General features: G+C 34.1%; 1 long non-coding RNA gene across 1 annotated transcript; it reads right to left on the bottom strand.

Annotated features, from left to right (window-relative positions):
• Positions 1–1,262: 1,262 nt before the first annotated feature.
• Positions 1,263–2,913, bottom strand: LOC139490376 (uncharacterized). Its single transcript, XR_011656303.1, has 2 exons — positions 2,603–2,913; positions 1,263–1,624 (listed from the first exon to the last, which is right to left on the bottom strand). It is a non-coding gene; the product is annotated as an uncharacterized lncRNA (long non-coding RNA).
• Between the last annotated feature and the right edge of the window lie 3,401 nt (positions 2,914–6,314).

Below are 6,314 nucleotides of genomic sequence, written 5' to 3'. Positions count from 1 at the left end.
TGAACCAGCCACGTGTATAGAGGATACCACGCTCTCTGCACGCTTAAGTAGGTGTCCGTAGGTGGACCGTTATACGGCTTAAATCTATATTTCTGCTTCTATACAATATTTTTTAGTGAGTCATAATTTCTCCAACCTGTATCCCAAACAGGCTATAAATTAGGACCTCCTTTTTATAATTATTGTTAATTTCTATTCGTCCTGAACATTACTATTATTTACCACAAGACGATGAAAAAGCAACCCAAGATCAAATTATTCTTATATTATTGCACACCTGTCCACTTTATTCTCTTATCTTCATACTATAAAATACCACTATTTTCTATTCTTTGTATTGTATCACATCATCCTAAACATGCATGAAATGTTTGTCACTGGACGTTAATCAACCAACCATCAGTATATTGTGTCACCGTTAGTCTCTATTCTTTAATTTTTTATCCAATTTTCCTTGTTTTGTCTCATTATTCTCATTTCTATAAATTCCTGTAATAATTTATGCCGTCTTATTTTTTTTATATATCTGATGCACTTACCTTACAAAAAAGCACACATCAAATTACGTCTATGTAAAGAAAAACATCTCATACAAATACTAAGATTGCATGTGTAGAAAAGTTCCTTAACAAGTATAACTGGCAGTTTAGCGAGATCACACAATGAGCCAACTCAATTTTCATTTACAAAATTAACTGATCTTAAAACTGCAAACGACAGAAGTCTGAATGTTTCTTAGCTGTTACACCAATAATCGCCTAATCCTTTTGGGAAGAAAATTTTTAAGAACCAACCTTTACACAAAACCACTTTGACAATGTAGCCCGTGTCCATGGAGAAAGATAGAAACTAACCGTCAGTCATGAAACTCAATACTCTTTGAATGCATGTTTGAATCATGCACTTGGAAAAGATGGAATGGGATTTATCCCATACTGCATAGTAACTTGTGAAAAACATAAAAACTCAAAAGAGTATTTTAATTCTCCAACTCTTATAAATTCCATCATGTATTAGCATGCAATAAAGGACAGCTTCGCAAGAACAATAACTTCTCCTGTGAACCTTTATTATAAAAGTAAGGAAATTGGTATGATTGCTACATGTTGTAACGAGGCAACAACACAGCAGAGTTCAAATGACATGGATATTATACGCAAATGTGATCACTGCATGGCCTTCAATATTAAGAAACTTCCTACCATATACAATGTAGTCAACTATAAGATGGCCCGACATGAAAATGAGATGCAATTCAACAATAAAAACTAACTGTTTAATTGTTCATACGTTTTTTAGTTTGTTAATACAAATCTAATTTCCCTAACATATCTGACAACAATGTGTTTCTTGATATTTGTTTCATTTAATCAATATACGTCTGTGTATTTTTTTCTCTCGCTTTGTGGCGGCTGTCAAAATAATCCCAACATTTTTGGTTCTATGATCTATTTATACTGATTGATGCATCAGTAATTAAAAAAAAAATCTTTCAGTTTGAATCTTGTTCTAATAAAATTGAAGCATGTTTATGATACAAACAAAATCCTTAATATTACATTTTTGTTTTAATTCGTCACATTTTGCACATAAAATCTGTGTCCATAAATCATTTTTGGTTTGTCTACAAAAGAAAGTAAATATTAAAATCATATCAATTTTTAGTCACCAGCATAGCATATATATGAAAAACAAATTGTTTAAAAAACCCATCATAGAAATATATTTTATAAATTATTGTCCTGGTGCAAGTTAAATCCCACTTCAGGGTGCAAGATTATCTTGCTTTGTTGAAGACCCGACCCATTGGTGGCATTGGGCTGTTTACTGTTGTTTGGTCGGGTTACCCAGTGTCTCTTTGACACATTCCCTATTTGTATTCTCTATCCAAACCATATGCATGGATGTTTTTATTGTTGAAGGCTGCTCACATCCAATTCATTTGAACTTGGGTGGATAGTTCTCATTGGTATTCATACCACATCTCTTAATTTGTGAAATGTTGAGCTTTTGGCAATTTTATCTTCACTTTTTGTTTTAGTCTAGATGATAATCTCTTAATCATGATGATGTCTACATTTGGTAATTTATGTCATTCCGTTCACTGGTTGCTGTCGCAGTCATTGACACCTCTTTTCATTGATGCTGAAAATATTGTTCCACTGTCTTTTGTTTTGCAGAAAATCGAATGTATAAATCATTTTGACCTTTTAGTGTACTATGTAAAAAATGGCATCTTCTTTGAATGTGTACAACATTGTGTATCTCTCCACCTCCCCCCCCCCTTTTTTTTTTACACATATCAAGATGCAGGCTCCCTTATTTAGATATATAAACAAACTTATCTTGGATGAAGGTGCTATGTCGGCGTAATAGAAGTTTTACATCAAGTATTTATAAAGTTAACGATACTACACATCAACCCAAAATGTATTTATAACGTATACGACTGTTCGAGTTGTCCCAGTCAACTTAATTGTATAATTATAAACTCGTTATCGTTGCACGGACATGCATGAAAGAATATAACTACTCGGTGTATCAGGTTGCATATGCAATTTATGTTACAGTGTGTGTTGTTATAACATCTTTATGATCTTACCAAGGTTGGATGTGCTGGTTTTTCCTTCGCGTCCATGCCCATGTAAGCCATGCTGTATGGTGTTTTCCATGAATTGTATGTCGTCACAAAAATATATAAATAGCTTTAAACAACAATCGGTTCACTCGGGCTTTTCAATAATATTATCGTAATGTCATTTCTTCCGAAGTCAATAACCAACTTCTTGGTTATTCGTCTTGGACATTATCTTTGACAACAGGCTAAAAAAGCCGATACTATTCCGAAGGTCATAAATTACCATTTTTATATCACTTGTCATCCAGACGCTCTACTTTGAAAAATAAAGCGGCTGGATGATCGAGACTAGGCACACTCTGGACTAGTCTTTCGGAGTCGTTGTCCTAGTCTTTCGGAGTCGTTGTTATAGTCTCTGTTGCGTAGTTTGACTAATTCGTCTGCATTGATTGTTGGTACTGGTGTGCTTTCAACAAGACATCTTTGTTTCGTTCTTTTGAGCACTTGATCAAAATTGAGTTGTATATATAGGAGCCTGTATTTCAGTGGTTGTCGTTTGTTTATGTGTTACATATTTGTTTTTTCGTTCATTTTTTTTTTATATAATTAAGGCCGTTAGTTTTCTCGTTTGAATTGTTTTACATTGTCAAACCTTTTTTTTTTATAGCCGACTATGCGGTATGGTCTTTGCTCATTGTTGAAGGCCGTACGGTGACATATACATGTTAATTTTTGTGTCATTTTGGTCTCTTGTGGACAGATGTCCCATTGGCAATCATACCACATCTTTTTTTTATATTAGATCCAACGCTGCAATTTTCACAAAACATATCAAATTTTCCACCTCGTCGCACATACATAATATATGGATAACATCATTGCAGCTTATTTCCTAATGCATGTAGAGCAAAACTTTGGTTAGCTTGCTTGCTTTGTTTGTATATTGTATAATCATATTACTAGGATAACAACCAATTAAATTCAAATATAAAATATACAAGTTAAACTATGCCTTTATTTATTGTTTAAAGATGTCAATCTTATTTTCAAAGCTTGTATAAACAACTATACACACAAAGCAAGCAAGCCAACCAAAGTTTTACTTTACAAACATTAGGAAATCAGCTGTAATGATTTTATTCAGTTTAGCAAATGTTCCAGCCCGTCAAAAAACGAAAACAAAATGAAACCACAGTTGCTGACTTAACTACCTTCAAAATTAAGGGAACAGTTTGGAAGTCTCATATACTGAAATGTGACAAAAATAAATACTAGTCTTATAGATTTTGTTAACACTGCCATGTATGTAAATATTTCCCCTTATTTACGAACAAAAAATTCAAGGGTCACACATTTGCCTTTAATTATCTATACGCAAATTGCTGCACTCGTGAATATTAGCACCGGATGTTTTCGGCGCCTTACTTTACACTACTGTATAGTAAGTTTGTATCATGGGCAATCGTGTTTTTCGTTGCCGTCTGGTGGACGAATACATGAAATCTACATGCCATCATCAAACATATTAATGGTTATATATCGGGTAATTCAAACCCTTTTTTTCTTCGAATAGAAACAACTCTTCGTTAATCTGAGCATGAAAGGAATACTTTGTATCACGAACTATAAATGAGGATACACAAAATGAAAAACTAAGTGAAATTGTGAATCCCGCATTGCACGAAAAAATGTGTTGTATTCCAGTAAATAACACGTGTTATATGTTGATTGTAAACACGTAGTAGTCCATCATGCATTGTTGCTAATTTAGTGGATTGGTCAAAAACCTAAGTAAAAATAATTTGCGTCACATGTAAATAAACAATTACATGTGCGAAAACATAAGTATGCTAATTTATGCATTTCCATACAAGGTAGTGGTCCCGACCTGTTTAAGAGCGACCTGTTTAAGAGTAGACTTGTCCGACAGATAACCAATCTGTATATTGGACTAAGCTACTTCGAAACTAGGGTAGTATGTATACCGGAACTTATATTGACTTAACAGTTCAGATAACAAGCAAGCTTACCAAAGATAATACCTTTGGATGCATACTCAATGAAATCGGCTGTTCTTGATTGACAACATATTTGTAATGTGGTGACTATGTAACTGTTGAACACATATATCCCATCAAAGTTGAGATAAGGTATACACCAGATACAGACAAGTCCGTCTCGTATTGTGAATTACATCTCAAAATTGACAATGTGGGTCGGTCGAAAACAAAACTTTATGAAAAAAAGATTTCAGCCGTTCCCTATTGTGAACTTTCTATTTTTATGTATCAATATTTCGGCAGCGCCTGATTACGGAGTATACATTTCTTAATTGATATGATAATCCAGGACTTTTATTTCCTATTATGATTTTCGGATAGAAGGTTGCGGCTCACAAGGAAGATATTACTCAAAGAGGTAAAAGTGGTGAAGTTGAAATCATTCCTTAAAAGTTACTTTTAATCGTTACGAAACATCCGTTTCACAGATGATAGCGGATATGTTCCTCGTGTTCCTTATGTCGTAACTGCAATCCCGTCCACTTTTCTGAAAAACATGACTTACAGAATTGAGACTTAACAGATTTGTACGAACATGAGCAACACGACGGGTGCCACATGTGGAACAGGATCTACTTACATATCCGGAGCACATGAAATCATTTAGTTTTTGATGCGGCTCGTTAAGCTCATATAAAAAAGAAGATGTGGTATGATTGGCAATGAGACAACTATCCACAAAAGACCAAAATGACACAGACATTAACAACTATGGGTCACCGTACGGCCTTCAATAATGAGCAAAGCCCATACCACAGAGTCAGCTATAAAAGGCCCCGATAAGACAATGTAAAACAATTCAAACGAGAAAACTAACGGCCTTATTTATGTAAAAAAAAAAAAAAAATGAACGAAAAAACAAATATGTAACACATAAACAAACGACAACCACTGAATTACAGGCTCCATGCTTGGGACAGGCACATGCATAAATAATGTGGCGGGTTTAAACATGTTAGCGGTATCCCAACCCTCCCCCTAACCTGGGACAGTGGTATAACAGTACAACATAAGAACTAACTATAATAATCAGTTGAAAAAGGCTTAACTCATCAGATGGACAAAAATACAAGTGGACGTCAGTCTATTTCATATGTTGTGTTTTTTGTAATAGTGTTAATTTGTTAGTCTTTTTTCATTTTTTATCCTGGGCGCTATCCATTTATTTGTGGCTTATGAGTTGAATGTCTATTTAGTACCATTCGTCTCTCTTCAGGCAATATTTTTTAGATACATTCTCTTTCGTGTGCGCTCTTCTATGTGAATTGTTTTCCGGTCCAATTGAAGTATTTGGTCCATTTATATGTACGTTCCTGCCAAGTTATGCATTTTAAATAATGATGTGTTCCCCAATCGAATAATTGTTGGATTGTTGCTACATGTATATTACAGTGATTGTCGAATAGTCAACAAGAACATTTTTCTGGATTTCTTTGACAATATTTTCTTTTTTATTGTTGGAAACTTGACAATATTTTATTTTTGACACCAACCAAAGAATTTCGCCACAAACCGTCTGCTAGGAGTCAACTGAAAATCGCAGCGAGGTGAAGGTAATGTTTGCGATATCCTTATGAGATGAGTAACACAAAACAAAAAAAAACCTCTTACCCTTTGCTTTTGTTTCATGAATGTTACACATGTACCATGTCAAATTAAAAAAAATAAAGTTAAAA

This window comes from Mytilus edulis, chromosome 9, assembly GCF_963676685.1.
Source record: "Mytilus edulis chromosome 9, xbMytEdul2.2, whole genome shotgun sequence".
NCBI lineage: Eukaryota > Metazoa > Mollusca > Bivalvia > Mytilida > Mytilidae > Mytilus > Mytilus edulis.
This window is presented reverse-complemented; position numbering and strand designations above follow the sequence as displayed.